General features: G+C 38.5%; 1 protein-coding gene across 6 annotated transcripts in view; it reads left to right on the plus strand.

Annotated features, from left to right (window-relative positions):
* Positions 1 to 10,392: 10,392 nt before the first annotated feature.
* Positions 10,393 to 22,036, plus strand: part of CCSER1 (coiled-coil serine rich protein 1) — a 1,292,599-nt gene continuing 1,280,955 nt past the window's right edge. For 5 of the 6 annotated variants that reach the window (XM_044388079.3, XM_057309745.1, XM_048211978.2 and 2 more), the window contains exon 1: positions 10,413 to 10,838. The gene's annotated coding sequence lies outside the window, so the exon portion shown is untranslated. Of the gene's footprint in view, positions 10,839 to 22,036 lie in introns of all 6 variants that reach the window. The other variant, XM_044388078.3, reaches the window with a different exon arrangement.

The following is a 22,036-nucleotide window of genomic DNA, read 5'->3' on the forward strand; positions in this document are numbered from 1 at the left end:
TTATACAAAATGGCAAGACTTTGCTTTTGTTTTTCAGAAAAGTCGGTGAAGATAGTGTTGAAACTCTGTTATCCCCTTGTTGCATTTCTTGTATGTGACTCTATCATTGAATACATGGCCTTGTGCTTTTATTCAATGATTCATTATTCATTCAACAGATGCTATTGAGGATCGCTATGTGCAAGGCACTCCTCTAGGCACAGGGGTGGGTACAGAACTATCCCTGTCCTCATTATCTTTTGTGTTAGTGGGGAAAACAGACAATAAACAAGAACAAACATATACAGTATACACTGCTTTATTTTTTTATTTTTTAAAGATTTTATTTATTTGTTTTTGAGAGAGAGAATGAGAGCACGAGCAAGGGGAGGGGTAGAAGGAGAGGCCGGCTCCCCACTGAGCAGGGAGCCCAATGTGGGACTTGATTCCAGGACCCCAGGATCATGACTTGAGCTGAAGGCAGATGCTTAACTGACTAAGCCACCCAGGCGTCCCTATACACTGTTTTAGATAGAGATAAGTGCTAAGGAAAAATAAAACAGGTAAGGGTGCTCAGAAGTAGATGTGAGCATGTACTGTGATGGAATTACTATTTTAGATACAACAGCCAGCGATGGCTTCACTGAAATGACATTTGAGCAAAGTCTGAAAGAAAGTAAGAAGGGACTCCTGCACGTATCCAGAAATTAAATTCATAGAGGGAAATGCAACAGCAGATAGTGGTGGTGATGTGGGAAGGGAATTATGAAATGCAGGGCCTATAGACCTTTCTACCAACTTTTACTTTCAAAGAGGTTAAAATGCCATTGGAGAATTTTGAACAGAGCAGTGGCATGATCTGACTTAGATTTTACCATGATAATGCTGCCTACTGTGTTGATAATATTACTCTGAGGGACAAAGTTAGATGTAGAGATCAGTTAGAATGCTATCACTATAACCCAGGTGAGAGATGATGTTGGCCTAAACTTGGTCATAGCAGTGGAAGTTTGGAGACATGGTTGAACATATAATGTGAAGATTACGCCAACAGGATTTGCTGACACATTAGCTGTGCATTATAAAAGACAAAGAGAAACTAAGAATGACCCAAAGGTCTGTAACACAAACAACCAGAAGAGTAGAGTGGACATTGAGATAGGGAAGACTACCTACAGAACAGGTGTTGAGAGGAACCCAGAAGGCTTTATGCATAAGCTTGAGATGCTTCTACGTAGAAGCAGGAATCCCAAGTGGGCAGGTAGACATGAATTAGGAGTTCGGGACTGGAGATGGAAACTTGGATGTCATAAGAATTCAGATGGCACCAAAACTCCAAGTCTAAATGAACTCACCAAAAGAGTGGGTAAAAATAGAAAACAGAAGTATAAGTCTTGAGTCTTGAACACTCCAGATGTAGAGGTCATGGAGATGAGTTGAATCCAGCAGAGGAAACTGAAAATGATAGGGAGAGAGTCTAGAATAAAAGTAGGGGACTGTGGTGTCCCAGAAGCCAAATGGAAGAAATGTTTTAAATAGGAGGAAATGATTAAAATTATGTTAATTTATGATTTAGTCTTCTGTGATTTTTTTCTTTCCTCACCATCCACATCTAATTCTCAGTAGTCTTTTGATTCTTTTTACAAAATATATCCATGTAAGTATGCATTTCATCAGAGAAGCAGAAGTAATATGAGTAATATGGACTAAGGGATTTATTATAGGGATTAGATCTTATGCAGTTGTGGGAGCAGAGATGTCTATGGAAGTCCATTGCCACTGCATTTAATGATGGGTTTTATGTCACTGACAGCAGCAGAACTGGCAGGTGGGAAGAAAAGCTGTGTGGATGGGGAGTTGGCTGGGACAAAGTGGAATCCTCAGAATAAACTAGACTTCCAAAAGACAATCTCTACTTACATCTGTCTCTCACCACCTCCAACCTCAACACTACATGTGATATATGCAGATAGTGACGTGCAGAAGGACCTTCCACAATGGAGCTTCCTATACCCTTGTACATGTACACTCAGAGAGGTTAAAGAGGAGTTCTGGCAGGAGCTGAGGGGACAGCAGGGACAGCTGCTGCCCCAAACCAAAAAGGTGATCTAGCAGATCGATAACAAGGAGCGTGGGCTTATACAACATCTGGTTCCCTTCACTAACCTTCAGCATGCTATAAAGTTGCTGCTTCATTTCTTCCTCCCAGATCTCATGAAGACTACTTTTTCTGACACCTCCAATGCAAGAAAGGGAGTTCTGGGAAACAGAATTCCAGTTTAGCTTGGTCAACACAGTAAAAAGTCACTCCAATCCAGAATCCACTAATGTAAAATGAAGACTGAGAGTTGACTATTGTAATAATTTCTTGTAATATATCTATTAATGCATTATGATTTCTTGAAGATGAAGAGTGACTGCTTATATACCTTTTCTATTGTATTTTACACAGTATTCTAATCATTTGTTTCCATGACTATCTCTATGGTGAGAATCCCCCCCATTTTGGTTACCAATAATATTTAGCTTGTTTAATAACTTCAATACAAATTTGTTGAATGACTAAGATCCCTTCAAATTCTACCTTTTTATGATTCTAATTAAGATGTTTTATAGATAGTGAAAACACAAGATTGGTGAGAAAGTAACACAGTTAATATAGATCTTGAGATAATTCTTACGTATCATGCTAGCAAATATGTTCTTCCAGTATGCTGAGACTGACTCTCACAGTGTCACTTTCATCTTAGTTTTCCAGGAAAAGACTAATTAATATATTACTTGTGTTTAACTTTTGTTGCCTATGTTGCATGATTGCATGAATGATTATGCTTAATTTGTCTAGGAATTCTCTTCACCAGGATTACTTGTGGAGTTATATCATGATGAATTTTCTTTTCCTCACCTCTTTTATCATTTCAGACTTTTGTTCAGTATTTACTTTCTATGATTCAGCCTTATACCAGGAACATTTGATACACTAAAATCTCATGCCATTTTTTAGATATGTGACATGCTATTGGCTGGAATTTTCACTCATAAACATGGCCACAACATATGAGGGAGAAGAAGACTAATTAATAACTATTTATTTATTAATGAGTCAAAAATGTAAACAGCAATACAACATACCATATCTCATTTCCAGTATCAGTTAAATCTCTTGGAGACAGTTGAGTTTATTCTGAGGTGTTATATATCTTCCTGCCTTGACCTGTTCTATAGTCTGAAAGTCTGTATTCCCCCACCTCCATTCATATTTTGAAATGCTAAAGCCCCATGTGACGGTATTAGAAGGTGGAGCTTTTGGAAGGTGCTTTGGTCATGAGGGCCCACCCTCATGAATGGGATTAGGGTTCTAATAAAAAGAGGCCCCACAGAGATCCGTTGCCTCTTCTACCATGTGAAGACACAGTGAGATGACACTGGCCATGAACCAGGAATAGGGCTATCATCAGAACACTACCATGCTGGTGCCCTGATCTCAGACTTCTCAGCCTCCAGAACTATGAGAAATAAGTATACCTTTATAAGCCACTACCTATGGTAGTTTTTTTAAAAGATTTTATTTTTTATTTGACAGAGACAGAGAGAGCACAAGCAGGGGGAACAGCAGGCAGAGGGAGAGGCAGAAGCAGGCTCCCTGCTGAGCAGAGAGCCCAGTGTGGGACTAGATCTCAGGATCCTAGGATCATGACTTGAGCCAAAGACAGATGCTTAACCAACTGAGCCACCCAGGCGTCCTACCTATGGTATTCTTTTACAGCAGCCTGAATGGACTAAAACAACTTGCTATGCTCTTGCCTCAAAGCTCACCACACTGCTTCCTATGACTGCATTTACCTGTCTAGTTGTTCCAGTAATTCCTGCAGCCATCACTTTTAAAGTCAGTTCAGAAGAAAGATAACTTACGAAAGATCTTCAGAGACAAAAGACTTCCAATAGTTTGGAGGAAAATAAAGGCTCTTGAAGGAATAATGAACAAGAATCCTTCTCCATTACATATAATTTTCAAGAAATGATAAAGAGAGTTAAATCTTCAGTCATTTGCACCACCTCTTTTCTCCCTTGAGCACACATTATTTTGCTTCTACTGGGCACTGGGAATGTAACGAGGAGTAAATCACTCATGAGCCCACCATTGGCTTACAGTCTAATGGGAGAGTTTTCTCTTGTTGGGGGAAGAAGACAAAATTAAAGATTTGAAGCATGAGAAAGATTCAAAGCTGTTGTTACTGGCTTAAAGAAGGAAGCAGCCATGTGTCAAGGAAACAGAGACCTTTGTACTACAACTGTAAGATCTGAATTTTGCCAACAACCAGAAAGAGCTTGGAAGCTGATTTGTACCCCAGAGCCTCCGGATGAGAACTCAGCCTGGCTAACACCTTGATTTCAGGCTTGTGATATTGAACAAAGAATTAGCCACATCTTGCAAGAATCTGACCCACAGAACTGTGATCTAATAAGCTGAATTTTATTTTAAGCCATTATGTTTGTGGCAAATTCATTATGCAGCAGTAAAAAAAAAAAAAAAAAAATGACTACAGCTTGTCTTTCCTCCATGTGGCTGACTGGAGTGGTTAGATCTGGAGCTGGAGGGTCTACTTCCAAGATGGCTTACTTATTGGCTTACAAATTGGTACTGGGTGCCTGTGGAGTCTGTCAGATGGTGCTAAGGGCTAGAGGCATCAGTTCTTTTTCATGTGGTCCTTTACATAGTCTATAGAAAGTGACTAGGTTCCAAGAGTAATCGTCTCAAGAGAACAAGGAGAAAGTGAATGACAATTTTATGACTTACCCTAGGAAATTACATAACATTATTTTGACCATACTTTATTGGTGGAGGCAGTCACAAAGGTCTGCACAGGTTCAAGGAGAAGGGACATAATCTTTATACCACTCAGTCAGAATGGTTTCAACATCTCATTGTAAGAAGTACATGTGGATAGGATATTTTGTGACAGCCATACTTGAGACAAACAATTACATGGTAATTTAATAACTCACTCCTATCTCAATACCCATCTTGTTGGTTAAAATGTTAACATTTGGAGGAAAAGTTGTAAATGAAGACAGTGCAAAATAAAGCATTGTTACACCCCCAGTAGTAGGTTTAGGATATGAACGGGTTTGGATATACAATACACATGCACATAATAAATCCCATAATAACAAAGGTCAAGAATACTTGCTATCTTTAACATTAACTTAAATTTCTAGAAAACATCCAAGATGTTGAAGATGGGGACTGAAAATTAATCTCATTTAGGTTTATTTTTTCCCAGAAAATGAATAAAATTCAATATTGTTTTTATTTACATAATATAATGCTATTGCAAAGGAATAAAATTAGTCCTCATCAGATCAAGACTGCATAAAAACATACAAATTATTTCTCTTCATCTTCTACTTTTGGATGATTAAAAATAATTGAATCTCATTACTGTGTGAACCAGACATAAGGAAAAAAAACACTTTAATTCATGATAGCATGTGCAGTTATTACTGAAGTAAAAATTTTGATCAAATATATGTATAGATTTGGCAAAATAAAAATGACTTTCATTTTGCATAATTTCATATGTCTAGAACTTCACAACATAAGAGTAGCTTTATACAAATGACAAAAACTAGGAAATGCATTTTTCACATTTTAATTACAATTCACATGTCTGTATCTCCTGCTGTGATGTTTTGTTAAAAAGAGATCTCATTTGTGAAACTGCCAGTATAGAAACTGACAGATGGTAAGACCAGTTTCCAACCTGCTTAAGTACTGGTTTAATATTGTTTGATTATTTTATTTGCATTGTCTGTTTTTACTATATACCTAAGTAGTACAAAAGTACTATTACAGCTTTGTTACAGTTCTATTATTATTATTAGGTCTAGTTATATGATTTATAGATTTATTGTTATAGTTTCAGATTTTATCAACACACTATTTTTAGAGATGATTTAACTGATTATTTTTATAAAAAATTGTGTCAGGTTCTATTTCTTTTAGTGAAATGCCAACAAACACATATACGCCTGGGGATAATCATAAGAAAACAATTCAAAAGTTCAAGAAAAAAGTCACTTTGATAGTTGTAAGCCATAGAGACATCAACAAATGAACCAATTAATTGGGTTAAATATTTTTTTGTAATATTGCAGTCAGAAAAAAAAAGTATTTGAACATGAAAATTACCTCATGTGAAGGTGAGAAATTCCAAGGTCATTTTCCAAAAGACCTCATTAATCACATCTGGACGTATAAACAAAAAGAAGGAAATTATATGAAAGGAAAAGCTCCTACTGGTGAATTTGCTTATAAAAATTCATTTGGTTTTATGCTGATAAACATTATTTTTAATACAGTTTACCTCCCTCAAAAAATAGAGGCATAAATTTAGAGAACATTAATGTTGATGTCAGTTCTTGCATCCTGCGACAACTTCAACTTTTCAGCTTTCTAAACTGGATAGTCACCTCTGGAAAGTCAGGATTACCTCAGTTGCTGGGTAAGTGATGCCTCTCCACGCCCTCTGCTTACCATCTCTCAGACCATTAAATGGGCTTAGAATTGGTTCACTTTGTAAACCTGGGACATGGTAGCCCAGTGACAAGGACAGTGGGTGGCATACATTCACCTGAATAGTCTTGCTATCATGTTTGCCTGTGGGACGGATCCTTGGTGTCTGTGCAGTTCCCAGATCAAAGACAGCTCTTGCAGTATTATGACCCATTCACCTGGGCTTAGCTTTTGCTAAGGATTCTTCTCTGAAATCCTGGTCAGTTGATCTGGCTGGCCTTTTAGTTTCCTTCAAAGAGCAAGAACATGAATAAACCCTGTGATTCTGGGATCGGGCAGGATTTCTGCTGCAAAAAGACAATTCACCTGGTATGCATCACCATTACCAGATTTCTGAAAAATAAGTCTATCTAAATTTTTGTCTACTGTGCTCTGTCTACCTGGAGGTTGCCCCAATTAATACCATATTAAAATTGATTTTTTCCTGTGCTTTCTGGACCCTGAACTACAGTTGGGTCAATCCTCCTGTCTTCTATCTTGCACTTCTCCTCAGTCCTTGATCTTGAACCAAGTGCAAGTTTCAGCCTTCTTGGTCTATGGTAACTATAATGCCACTTTCATGTTTGTCACAATAGGATAATTCACCTTTTAGTAATATGAGAGAATTCAGAATGTTAATAACAAATTTACACTTAACTCTTTTTTCATTTCTTTTATCCTATTAACCTAAAGCAAGGAGAAGTGGCCTTTACTTAACTTTCTTCATAAAGATTGGATAATCATGATAGGGTATGAAGTAAATCAAAGGGTAATAAAATAGCTAGGACAGAAAAAAAGAAACACATTTTAAATTTATTTTCTGATACTCTATGTATGTATCTATGTACTGTTTGCAAATATTTTAAAGTTAATGCACTTTAAAAACATCTTATGCATTTCATTATAGTAATAGCATTGTAAAGAAAAATTATCTCAACTTCCCTAGACACTAATTTCACTTTTTAGGTACCACTACTGAAGGATTTCTAATTTGGCTCATCATTTCATTCAGTGGGAATTCAGTGCACATAAGGGGCACATATGTAATTGGCAACCTAATTTTTCTGCTTTCATCAAATGGTGCAATGCCAAATCTTCATTGAACTTGCCAGTGATATGCACTTGGGAACCAAATAGCAGCAAGCATAAGAGATGAAAATGAACAAATTGGAAAGAGTCATTAACTTTCTGTTTTCCTATCACAACAAAAATTGTATCATTGAAAGTGTAGCAAAGTGGGAAATTCTACTCGAAACATTAAATCATCTTGAAAGAGAATAATTCATTTACTTCTGAAATGTTCATTAGGATTTATAAATGCAGTTTCTAGTACAGATTTTTTTCAACAAAAAATACAAAATAGTTAAAATAAATCAACTTCTCAGAAGTGTTTTAGGTTATATTTTCATATGTCTTTCTGCTGTAGTGTATATGAATTCTAGACTTTATGTTGGAAGCAAAATTGTTAGAAAATTAAGTGAGAAACATTGGCTTATTTAATAGCTTAATGAATAAAAGCAATTGACAGATTGTCATGGTTCTCACTAATTATGAATGCAATTGAGAGTGTGAAAATTACAATCAGTTGTGGTTACCAAAAATGCCCTTGAAATATCTGGACTAATGTACAATTTTAAAGTATGCACTATAGAGTGATTATTAAATTATCATTATTGATGACAATTTATTAAATAGAGACCTGGGACAAAAAGCACCAAAAACTTGCCCAATATGATTGAGCAATATTCTTAAAGGGAGACATAACTTTTTTTTTTAATGTCTATTTGTACCTTTTACAAAACCCACATATTTATTGACAGAGTGCAAATTTTCAGATCAGGAATATCTCTTCTACAGAATTTTCTTTTGCATTGATAGCGGGATTCCTTTCGTAAGGACCTTGGAGAAAAGTTTCCTAACATTTTTCACCTACAAGTCCAAGTACTTACGATTTTTAAATTCTTGCCTAACTCTAAAAAAAATATTTTGTAATCTCTTCTTGCACTGGAAAAAGTAGGAGGAAGAGAGAAGGAAAATGCCACAGGATTGTAGATCAGTTTATTTCATAATTATCTAAAAGCTAAAGAAACTGTTAAGACTTTTGACTAAAACAGGTGTTCTGAATGGGAGTAGAGTAGGTTGAGCTCCAATTGCATAGATTAACCTGAATATGATCTAACATTAACTACCTACCCTCCCCAAACCTGACTTTCCTGGTCTGTAAAATTGAAGAAATTATAATAGGTTTTTTTTTACAGGGCATGCACACATTAAATCCCAACATCCTTCGTTAGTGTATCTGTTTTTCAATGCTTAATCAAAGGAGCTAAAATGTCCTGTATTTCTATGTTATTGATATATTTGTCCACTGGTCCCAGCCTTGCTGCCTTTTCTTGATTATATGCTTAAGCCACCTTTAATGTACTTTAACAGACTCTAAACTCTTTGTATGATGCATGAAGAAACTAGGGAAAAGGAAAGTCAGAGTGAAAACAGTAAAATGGAGAAAACATAATGGGTAAGCATTTGAAAAGACCCCCCCCCCAGGACATAGCAATGGCCATAAACTACTAATAAGAAGAGACTGAGTTGTCAATCTTTCTACCACCCCCTCCCCACCAGCTTCTGAAATGTTCTTAACTTTCTTTTGTTACATTTATGAAAAAAAGAATTTTCCATAGGGGTCACCCCAAATCAGGGCTGTATCCATGCCAAAATACACATCAACCACTAATATTCAAAAAGCACACCTTGCTTTTACACCCAATATATTCACATTTCAGCAGATTGCAGCCAGATTATTTAGATTCCTAGAAACTGTTTCTCAACACAGTAGTGTACCAGATCACAAAGTAGGCAGCAGGCTAGTTAGGGAGGTGATGTCAGGTATACGAACTTAACACTGGAGATGAATTATCCATTAGAAATGGTTCCACATGGCACCAGAACGGGTTAAAAAGTGTTTCCTACACACATACAGAGTTAAATGCACTCCATCTGCTGTATTGCCTGCTAGACATAAATATATTGGAGTGGATGTAAAAGAAGGGGATGGATGGAAAATAGTTCAGGACCCAGTGCAAACCTGAAAAGAAATGAGCCAATACAATGGGATAGAGAATCAGGACAAATAGATCAGGTAAGCAACAGCACCATGCATCTGAAGTCTTCCCCATCAAGCTGGAACATTTTCTCCAAGGGCCATCAGTCAAATGATAACAAAATGGTAGCCGGTTCTGTTTGTAATTACCATGTGGTCGAGGGCCTTCTGTGTAGGAACAAAAGTTCCACTTCAGGTTACAGTCTTAATGTTTCACTATCCCACGGAAGAACTGATTGCTGTAAATGGTTCTTGGGAAGTGTGACTTGCTCAGAGGAAAGAAGCCAGGTTTCTTTCCTTGCTACCATGGAGGGAAGAGACGTGTCAGCATATGAATAGGTTAGGTGAGAAGGAAAAAGGCGGAAAGAACCTCACAATTTCCTCCTTGAGAGGTGGAAAAGAAGGTAACATTGGTGGTTTGGAGAGAAAAGATACAGTGAATTTTCAGCATCCCCGAGGTCCCTTCGTACTGCTTTAGACTCCCCCTCTTCTGTTTTGAACTACCAAAGCACTTGGACTCCACACACACACAAGGATGGGCTAAGGGGAAAGCCAAGTCAGCGCGGTTGGAAACGGCTTCCCTTAAAACGAAAACTCAGCAACGGGCCAGCCCTGGGTGTGCGCGCGTTAATGTATGAGTATGCGTGCGCGGTAACCAGCAGACGCAGTTGGCTGGGCGCCGCCCTCGAAGCCTCCACCCTCCCCCCGTTCAGCCCCCCCCCCTCCCTATAAAGGCCGCGCTCGCCGCCGCCCTCTTCACAGTCGGGGAGCGCGGCCTGCCGTGGAGGTGGTTTTAGCGTTCCTCACACAGTCACACTCCGCGCACTCACATACTTGGAAGCGCCTCCCCACGTCCCTCCCCTGCCCTCCTCTCGCTCTGCTCTTCTCTCTCTCACCACAAATAGTCGCCGACCGACTGCCAATCCGTGTCTCTCTCTCTCTCCTCTCTCTCTCAACAACATGACTGACTGGGAAGCGGTGGCTCAGGCAGAGCAGCTCTGCTGGCGCAGGCAGCAGGAGAAGGAGGATTATTAAAAAACGCAGCTCGACTCCGTGCAACTGGGAGTGGAGAAAAGGAGCCCAACAGCCGAGAAGGGGAGGGAGGGCAGAGGAGGGGACCAGGAAAGACACCCCCGTGCCCCGAAGACATAAATTTCTGAGTGCCCGGGAGGAGCCTTAACAAGCTGCGTGGAGCCCTTCAAGGTAGTAATGCCCCCGGTGCCCCCGCGCCCGGAGGGTCGCGCGTTGCGTCGCCGCTGCGCTGGGGCCAGACCCCGGCGGACGCGGGATGACTGCCCGGCAGGTGACCGCGCCGTGCCCGGGCCGCCCTGGAGCAGCCCCCGCCCAGGCCCCGGGCGCCGGCAGCGGGCCGGGCGTGCGCCGCGCGGAGACCTGGCCTTGCAGGCAGGGTGGGCGGGGGGGCGGACGGGCTCGCGCGCTGCCGGCCCGCGACTCCCCGCGCGCTGCGTGGCGTTTTCCTCCGCGCTCCTGAGCGCTCTGCTCCGGTGGCCGCGGCCGCAGCTCCAGGGCGATGCGGAGCGCGGCCGGCCAGAGGCAAGAGTTGGCGCAGGTTCCGGGTCGCTCCCCTCCCTCGCTGCTCGTGTCCCGCATGTAGGGGCGGTCGGCCAGCGCTGGCGCCCGGGACTGCGGGCGCCGGGGCGGGGGCGAGGAGGAGGAAGGGGGGGGCGGGGAGCCTGGGGCTCCCGGTGGAGCCGCAGTGCCCGAGCCGGGACCGCCTCTTGCCTCCGCCTGCTTGTCCTCGGGCGCTAGCTTCCTGGATTGGAGGCGAGACCCTCCCCAGCGGCGGCAGGAACAGCAGTGACTTAGTGTGAACAAATTGCTTTGTGGTGGCGCGTCAAGGGCTCTAGGGAGGGTGTGTGTGTCTGTGTGTGTGTGTGTACGCTTATTCGTGTGCGTTAGCGCTCATGACTAATCAATGCTTTGGCTCACCTGAAAAGATAATCAGCCTTGAGGTGAAACCCTGGCGCCCCCTCAGTTTTTGGCTTGTGTCCCAGGGACTCGTACAGGCGGTGCCATCAAGGGGTAGGGTTGCGCGAAGGGGTGACGGAGGGATTTGTGAATGGTGCTTCTCTGCGCGTGGAGGCTGAGCTTGCTGATGTAAACGAGGAGGTATCCAGAGTGAGAAGAAAGGCTATTTATGGCAAAGAGTTGTGAAATTTCTCGGGGTTTCCTTCAGTATATACTGGGCTTCTCTCTCTCTCCTCGTCCTCCCTCTTTCGTTTCCCTCTTCCTCTCTCTCATTTCTCCTCTTCTTTCTCAGAATGAGAAGCAATTCTGCTTCCCCCCCCCCATGGGATCTGGAATATGCAATGAAGTCAGAATGCACTTGTCTTTTTACAGGTAGAAAAAAATGTTTCTTAGAAGGCACTGATCTCTTGCCCTTTAATGTTTTTATGTACTTGTTCTCCACTCTCTTACCTCTTAAGTCCACCAGTAGGACCCACAAGACACAAAATACCTACTTGGTTTCAATAGCTTTCATTTTTCATATTTTACAGTTGAATACCTTCCCACTGAAATGTAACACATATTCTCTCATCTCTACCCCCAAGAAAGGCTATTAAAAATAATGCACACACGTTTTACTGTAAAGCTGGTTTTATTAAAAGCCTTGGGGAGGAAAGAGAAGCAAGACAACTACTGAGTTTATATCGATGACTACTGATTAAGAACTATTAAGAAAAGTCCTAAAATACTATTAATCTAGGCTGCAACACATTTTCTTTCGGTTTCTTTTTCTGTTTGCTTTATAACAGGTACAAATTCCAAAGACGTAACTCGAAGCTTAGAGATGACTTGGGACAGTGTCTACCAATTATGCTTTAGCAAATTTGTTTGTTCTTAGAAGTGGTAACCTGTGCTTTTATAGAACCTCGGACTGAGTTGTGACTGTGAGAGTAGGACAGTATCTTCATTATTTTAAATTGGAATGTCTCTAAGCGCCTGCCAAGCACAGTGTTTTTAAAACATTGAAATTCCAACCACCCCTTCATTAATTTCACAGAGAAGAAAGAGAAGTAAAGTGGTCAACCTATTGCCAGAGTGATTTGTCTTCATTTGATATTAATTAAGGAGCTCAGTACTTTGATCAAAACATGCCAATTGTTGGTTGTTGTTGTTTTCAGTGTGAAAGTAGCTTTCCTTAACAGTCCTGTTCATTTTGAAGACCAAGTAGAGTTAAGGATTTGTTATTTTGATTTAGTTAGATTCATATTGGTTTAAAATACAGTTTCCTAGTGCCTGGCTGGCTCAGTCAATAGAGCATGTGACTTTTGATATCAGGTGGTGAGTTCCAGCCCCATGTTGGGTGTAGAGATTACTTAAGAAAATAAATGAGATACACCTTCAACATTGGAGCATGTGCAGTTTTATATTTTGCGTTAGGACTTAGACTGAGAGCCCCACTCTGAGGATTGCTGCCTTAACTTTCCTGAATCATTGGAATGTAGATATAATGGGGAATTTAAAAATGTACTTGGTGAATTGTATTATTGAAATCATTAAGAAGTCGTATCTATGAATATTTTGTTCTTTGACACTGTCAGAGAATCAGTAACTCTTTACTACTTTAAAATATGTATTATTTATACTATAGAATATTAATTTACATCAAACTCATGACGTAGGAAATTAAAAACTTTTTTTGTATTTTATTGTTATTCAACTTTTCATTGCATTTTATTACTCAACATATTACTTATAATAAAGGACCTGCCATGTGCCATGTACTATAGATAGTTGTGGAGGAACATAAGACTTCCTTACCCTTCAGGAGCTTACCCTCCAACTGGGACAAATCTGATGCACGTGCTTGAACAGAGTTAACAACCCATCACGATAAGAGATTGCATGCCTAACAAGGACTGCAGGAATTCAGAGCATAATAATATTTCATATTGAGTTTTGTCTGAAAGGCTTCAGGGGTAGGTCAGACTTGCTTGGTCTTGATCTTAAAGGATAAATAGGATTAATGGCTTGTGGATGAAAGTATGAGGTATAAGACACAAGTCTCCCGGAATTATAGAAAAGAATGAAAGATATAAGGGGAAATGAGTTTGTTTGAAATAGATTTAGATATTGCAGAGCAGTTGAATTTGTTGTGGAAAAGGGCAGGGTGAGTTGGTTTTTGATGTACAAACATTCTGTATACTCTATTTTTGAAATTAATTGAATTTCTGTATCTAAGAATACAAATCTTTGATTTTATATTGCCTTTTAGTGAACAAAATGCTCAACATGTATTTGTAGAGGATACTTACTCGAAATGTTTAAAAATACCGTATCATATGGAAAGTGTTGAACTTGGTACTAGTATCAAGATGGCAGGTGTAATCTCTTTATATTGAAGTGTTTGAGGTACATCCTTAACCAATGCTTCTTAGATTTGCTCTAAAGGAAAATAGAACGAGATATGTAAAAGAATAGCTATATTAATAGCCAGTATTCTTTGAATGCTTAATATTTATTCTTTATATAAAATGTATAATCCATTAAATAACATTTTCTGTAATATTTTTATTTTAAAGTTATTAGAGTGCGCACACCTAATAGTTAAAATATCTTTACATTATTTTTCATGAATATAGAGCTAGGATGCAGGGTTCATAGGGAATAATTTTAGAATTGTAGTGATTTTAAAGATTTTTTAGACTATCTTCTGGTAAATAGATGGTATTAACAAAAAGAGCATGTCCTGTTTCTAAGCATTCCGAACTTAGCTATTTTTTTCTTTGTATATATGTTTGTTTTTATAGAAACGTAAAACTGTTTAAAATGAATTTCTTCATTTTAAGAACACAAGAGGAAACATCTGAATTGACTTTGAGCCTGTCTTTTCAATATGACACCCTAGAAATATGTTATGGTGACAGTAAAGAAATAGTACAAATATTAGATATGACTTTCAGTAGATAACAGAATAGAATTACTTTCAGATTAGGTGGATTAAAAGATTTTCATATATATATTTTGTTGACAGTGAATAGATAAGAATCATTACAAAAGCGAAAAGCCTCTTAAATCACCAGTTTCATATTCATGTAGGAATGGGATGATTTCCAACATAGTAACAGTACAAACCAGGCTATCTGTTAATTGGTCTCTTGAGTTTGATTTTAGACTATATGTCACAGGTGTATCACTTTGATAATGTAATCTCTCCTACTGTATGACTGACAGCTTCTGCATTATTTCCCTATTGGATAGTGACAAAATCTGTTTGCTTTATATTGAGGACATATACTTCTATCAGAAATATTATCTTCACTATGCAAGAGTGTCAGTTAACAATAAAACATGAAGTCTGAGGTGGGGGAAGCAGTGAGAAAAGATGGGGAAATTGATAAAAAACACCCTAATGAACCATTCTTCAATAAGTAGCTTAAACTAAATATGATATAAAAATATAAAGCTGACCAATCTAAACTGCAGTCGATACAGTACCAAGAGATTGTTATCAGTTCTTATATTTAAAGGACTGTATTGCATTTTAAGCTGTGTTCATGTGAGCTAAATAAAATGGCTGAAAAAAAGAGGAAAGAAAGAAAAGAAAAGAAATAAAAAGAGAAAAGAAAGATGGTGGTTGAAATTGTTCACTAGTGTCTGTGGTATGATATTACATTTTTTAAGAAAGATTTCTGCTTTGATTATTGACAGACACAGTTTATTTGACCAACTGCCTAGCCCTCTACCTAGATTAATTTAAAATATTGCTTTTGGTTTAGCATATTTACACTGCATTAAACACTTACTAATTTTTATTTAGCTAATTAAAATTTTTGAACACTGTAACTATGTTCTGATACCAGTATAAAATAGAAAGGAAACATTAACTTATGGCAAATTATTTTTTTAAGTTTTGATTTAAATTCCTGTTAACATACAGTGTAATATTGGTTGCAGGTTTATAATTTAGTGACACAGCACTTACATACAACACCTGGTGCTCATCACCAAAAGTGCAGACTGTATAATAGTTATTTTTTAAAAACTATATGAATATCTTGTTTCCCAACAACTTTTCACTGAATGGTTTTGGGATCTATTGATTCTGACCTGAAATAGAACATTTGGGGTTGAAAAGTGGTGATTTTATTATTCTTTTTACATTTACTGGCTGGCATCCTTCTATGAAGGAAAGCTTTCCCTCCCAGGTCAGTATGGAGCATGGATTTTTTTTTTTTTCTTTTTAATTCAGTATTAGTGTAGGCTAGATTCTTAAAATTTTTAAATTTAAATTCAATTTAGTTAACACATAGTGTATTATTAGTTTCAGGGGTAGAATTTAGTGATCCATCAGTTGCATACAACACCCAGTGCTCATTACATCACGTCCCCTCCTTAATGCCAGTCACCTAATTACTCCATCCCCCTACCTACCTCCCCTCCAGCAACCCTCGGTTTGTTTCCTATGATTAAAGAGTCTCTTATGGTTTGTCTCCCTCTCTGTTTTTATCTTATTTTATTTTCCCTCTCCCTGTGTTCATCTGTTTTGTTTCTTTTTTTTTTTTTTAAAGATTTTATTTATTTATTTGACAGAGATAGAGACAGCCAGCGAGAGAGGGGGGAGTGGGAGAGGAAGAAGCAGGCTCATAGCGGAGGAGCCTGACGTGGGGCTCGATCCCATAACGCCGGGATCACGCCCTGAGCCAAAGGCAGACGCCCAACCGCTGTGCCACCCAGGCACCCCCCATCTGTTTTGTTTCTTAAATTCCACATACGAGTGAAATCATATGGTATTTGTCTTTCTCCGACTGACTTATTTTGCTGACCATAATACCCTCTAGTTCCATCTACGTCGTTGCAAATGGTAAGATTTCATTTTTTTGATGGCCTGAGTAGTATTCCATATACACACACACACACACACACACACACACCCCACATCTTTATCCATTTATCTATCGAGGGACATCTGGGCTCTTTCCGTACTTTGGCTAATGTGGACATTCCTGCTATACACATTAGGGTGCAGGTCCCCCTTCGAATCACAATTTTGTATCCTGTGGATAAATACCCAGTAGTGCAATCGCTGGGTCGTGGGGTAGTTCTCTTTTTAACTTTTTGAGGAACCTCCGTACTGTTTTCCAGAGTGAGTGCACTCTGTTGCATTCCCACCAACAGTGTAAGAGGGTTCCCCTTTCTCCACATCCTTGTCTAATGGTGAATTTTAAACCAGACCAGTAGTTCTCAAAATGTGGTTCCCTGAACAGCAGCAGCAGTGAACTCCTTAAAATTCTAATCCTACCCCAAACTGAATCAGAAATTCTAGGTTGGGTCCTCTCTGTGATTCTTATGCACTCTCAAGTTTGAGAACTACTGACATACAGAGTATTTTGTAGTGAAACCTGAAGGCTTTGTCTTCCCTCTGTTTTGGAGCTGAGTACTTTCTTTAGCTGTTAGAGATGACTAAGGTTTAACTATTTAGATCTGGAAAGTATGACACTCTCCATCAGAAGATTTTCATCTTAACTGTGTGTATGTATGTATAAGTTTATAACTGTATTTAAGAAAGTAATTAAATGAGTTTCTAATTCCTGTGCATATATTTGCTGTTGATTGGGGAAGTAATTTAAAAACTTAGAATTTAACTGGACTCTAAAGACCTCAGGCTAGGCCTTATTGGTAGTCATAAAAATATGCACACTGTACAAAGCTTGACCATTTTCTGTTTGGTCCTGTTAACTCTTATGTGATATTTTTGGACTGGGACAGCTGCACAACAGTAGCATCACATGTGTGGAATATTCTCAAAGCGTTAGTGCTGAAATAAATTTTAAACCACATCTGTACATCTTTCACGATTTAAGATAATGTGTTCACATCCTGTAACTCTTTTAGTATCCCTCTCCCTCTTCTCTCCCTCCTATCTTTTTCTCTCCCTATCTTTTTCTCTCCCTCAACCCTTTTCTCTACTTGAGTTTTAGGCTCAACCATCCGTTCCCTAAGTAAATGTATCTTGGCCTTCTTTGCTACATTAGTTGCCCCATTATATATTGTTTTAGTTCTGTATTCTTCTACCTTGTGGCACTTACTGCAATATTAATTTTATGTGTATTTATGTGATTGGTTCAATATTGTATCATCAAAGATTAACACACAATAAGATGTCCAGTAAATATTGGTCGAGTAACTGTATGCCATCATCCTAAAGATTTTTTATGTTTTTCCAAAGAAAGATACTTTAAAAAAGATTTTAAAACATGGGGAGTCCTAGGACATATGTAAATATAGGTAATGCTTTCCTTTCTCTTTTGCAAATGATGAGATATATTTCATTAGCAACAACAATGGCTCTAATATGCTGAGCATGGCTTACATGATATGTATTACGCCATGTATTTCTTCTAACATTATCAAGTTGTTTTTGTATACGGTTTAGAAATGAGGAAATTGAGGTTGTGTTGTATGGTCTGCCGAGCTATCTAAATCAAACTTTTTTTTCTTTTAAATTACACTGATGCAGAAATTATGAAACCAGTAGACTGAGAATGTGAAGGAGTGTATCTTCTTTTTATTCCTGATTTAACTCAGGGCTCAGCACTATCTGTGCTATCCTATGCTGTTGCTATCCTCTTGAGTGATGCTGTTGTTGCTTTTTGGGTGATTGAACAAGTGATGGGAGCTCTTGCAAGGCTGAAGCTCCCTTCTTCTTATTGTGCTTTTCAATACCATTATTATGCACTCTCCCTGCCATTTAGTCACAGTTCTCTTACCCGCATTTGGTCAGAATCTCCCAATTAGTTAATAAAAATTTAAGATGTAAACAAGTATAATTTGAAGACTGAGTGCCTTTATGAAGAGAATGTTCAAACATTAGATATTCTCCATATTTGGAGACATACAGCTTATCTTTGAAAAGGTTGACACAGTGTTGGGTACCTTGTTCAAGCAAGGGAATATGATCACAGGGTAGTAGCAAGGTAGTTCTTTTGGCTTTTAATCTTCAAATTATTTATTTAAATGTGGGTTTAATCAATGTTCAAATGTTTGTAGCAGAGGAAATATTAAAGGCTGATTCTGTAGAAGTCCGTGGATAATTAAAGAGTTGAATTTGGTTATTCTGAAGCCCTCTTACTGGACTGTACAAAGTTACATATTTTATAATGTGTTTAAATCAGTCAGTAACATGAGTTAATACAGATGCATAGCAACAAGAAGAAAAAAATATCAGTAGTTTAACAGTATTTTACTTATGGCCTATTTTGTAGCTTTTGTCAGAACTTGTTTCTGTTTCTGGAATCATTTAATCATTGCCTAGAGCCTCAGCCTTGCCCCTGATTCAGGACTAATCCTTCTATGTAGTAGGACGCTTTACTGGTTTCTAACTCAACACTTTGGGACTTAGCATCAGCCACCCTTGATGTCCAGCCTAATATTATAACATTTATAGTAATGCTTCTTTCTTATAACTGAAACTGAGTTCTCACCTAATATTTTTCTGTGCATCTTGATAAATTGCCCAATTGTCACCATTTCTCCTAGGATTTGAGCAAGGACTTTCTTTTGACAGAGCTTTCTTCATTTCTTTAAAGACTGGGATCCTCTGTCTAAAACCACTTCATTTCTTGAGTCCTTTTATGTGCCAGCAGACTATCCCCAAAATATCACTCTTCTGGGACTCTTAGACCCAGCCCTTAGGGCTCACCAGCCCTTAGAAGTATGCTTCATTTCCAGTACTCACTCATCATTTCCATGATGCCAACTACTTATAGCACATTGCCATGCTCCCAGATACTCAGGCTGGTTGGACTTCTTGAAAGTATTTATAGCTGGGTCGCTATAGCATTTCCCAGACTCTAGTGCAGATCTTTACCAGGTTCTGACCATCACCGGACTACCTTATTTTGCTACATGTAATCTTCCTTTACCTGGCGGGGTCGCATTCATCATCGTTGACAAGAAACATTTTGTAAATGCTTATTATGTGTAAGTCAATCTATTTCAAAAAGAATGTACCACCTGGGGTTCCTAAAGTTCCTGAATAGCTTAATCCATAATAAATGAAACACATTCTTTCATGTTTTGTTTGGTACCCAAATGTGATATGTGTATACAAAGATGTGTGGAATGTGCACATACATTCTTAGGGTTTCCCTGATTTTCTTTTTCTAGTCAAATGTTAATTTCAACATGATCTGACTCTTCTCCATTCTTCATAAACTTATTTGAATATGATATGTTTGGAATATTGAACAGCTGAAGAAATATACTGCGGGTGGTGTGATAGCTTCTCAGATTTTCCTTATCCATTAATGAAAACTAGAGAGTATCCCTGTGTTCAGATACTGCTGAACTACCCCTATTCAGCTCTCCTGGGAGTTTCAGTGATATACCTTCTCTATCAACCAAACTCAGACTAACATGTCATGTTTCTTATGTACGCATTCCCCGCAATTAACTCTTGCCTGGAAGTAGTTAAATACTGTGTTTCTGTTAATGAGTTATTATTATCGTATTATGGCTTTTTTGTTTATTTGTTTTGGGCGATGGCAAATGATATATCACAAACCTCTATTAGATTTACAAATAAAACCAAGCAAGTAACATGAATAAAGGTATGGCAAAAGTAAAGCAAATGTAGGCTTTAACATTTTAGGCAATTCTTCCTTCAGAAACTGGTTTTGTGTTTGTTTGGTTTTGTTTATTTATAGGTATACCAGAGGATTAAGTCTGAATATATGAAATATGTTTAGTGAGTAATGCTTTCTAACACAGGATATTCAAGAAAGGCTTGAAAGGTGAAAAACATACAAAGTATACAGAAACATCAGATGAGAAAGTTAGGGAAAGGAAAAAGTAGTTCAAATTCAATATTAGAAATGTAGATAAGTGTAATTTATTTTAGGTAAAGTTTCAAGATATTTTATGGATAACAAAACTGATGGATTTGGACTTCAGGATTCCTAAATTTTCAAAGGATGTTAACCACTGGGAAGATAGCTCAAGGGTAGTTAATTTGATTTTTGTTTCGATTTTTATTGTATCCATATGCATAAAGACCCAGGAGCACTAAAAGTATTTGTTAATAAATGAGTTACTTAAAGTTAGAATGCACTTCCTAAAGGAGTGTTATTAAAAATATAGATCACTAAATTGGGCCATTAAAAAAATCATTAGAAATTTGTGCATAACAAGCATATAAACTTATAGCGACATTATTGCTGAAATTAACTTTGAGAGGTATTTCCTACCGTGTAATGCAACGTGTGAATATGGTGGTGTTGAGGAGATACCTTCTTCATCAACCCTAAGGGAATTTTGAGTGTCCCAAGTCCAAGCACGGCTCGAAACACTAAAGGGATAAAGGGATAAAGACACTACAGCACTAACCCTTTAGTAAGAGAAGGAAAGACTTGCCACCTAGAATATTTCTGAAGAGCAGTGAACCTGAACTCATTGGATGATGATACAAAAAGCACAAAGCCCCAGAGGTCTGTGTAGGACATGAATGAATGAGGTATTTTAAAAGCCAAAGAGTTTTAATTTGAATACAGGATAGGTTGGTAATTCTGAAGTTCTGGAGGTCCTTCACCCTGGTCCACTATGCGATGCTTGTGTCTTCAGTCACCTCTGTGGAGGGGAGCTATCCAGGGTACTAGGCTCCTGCTGAAACCCTCTTGCAAAATTGTGCAAAACAGTTTTTGTTTTTGCGAATCCTAGAGCCTGTCTTTGCAGACACTACATCATTCACTTGGTGTGACTAACCTGTCATCACTTGGTTTATTCTAGTGGGCCCTTCAAAGCCCAATTCAAGTGTAAGTTCAAGTACACCTACCACAATCCTATGCAAGAAGCCTATTCTGGGAGTCATCTGCGTTTAAAGTATCATAATTCACTGCTTGCTTGTGCTTTATGCCCGTTAAAGTGTGAGCTCTATGAGGAAAATAATTTTGTATTTTTCTCTGTTTTCAAGCAGCTGGTCTAAATCAGTGATATGAAGATCCTCAGTAATTGATAAATAAATGAATACTGCTTAAGAGTGACTTGAATATTGTCCATCTGTGTGAACTACTCCCTGTTTTAGCCACTATCCTAAATCACACCCAGGCTCACTTTGAGTGTTGCTCTTCATGACTTTTTCATAGACTGAAAATTTGTTCTTAACTGAACCGAGTAACTTAAAATGGCTAAAAGTCTTGAGAGAAAAAAAATTGAAAGGACCAGGAAGTATGGGCATACAGGCCACAGGTGTTGTTAAGGGATTAGCAAGGTTTAAGGAAGTAAGAAGTAGTATAGGCTGATACAGAGGATGGGGTCAAAGGAGACTGTGGTTTGTCACTTCCTGAAAATAGAACCCAGAACATCCACGCCACATTCACTTTCTAAGGCCTTTGGACTATGGGATCTCCTCTCAAATCCCATAACCTAGATCCCCATTT

The sequence above is a fragment of the Ursus arctos genome, unplaced genomic scaffold (genome assembly GCF_023065955.2).
Source record: "Ursus arctos isolate Adak ecotype North America unplaced genomic scaffold, UrsArc2.0 scaffold_9, whole genome shotgun sequence".
NCBI lineage: Eukaryota > Metazoa > Chordata > Mammalia > Carnivora > Ursidae > Ursus > Ursus arctos.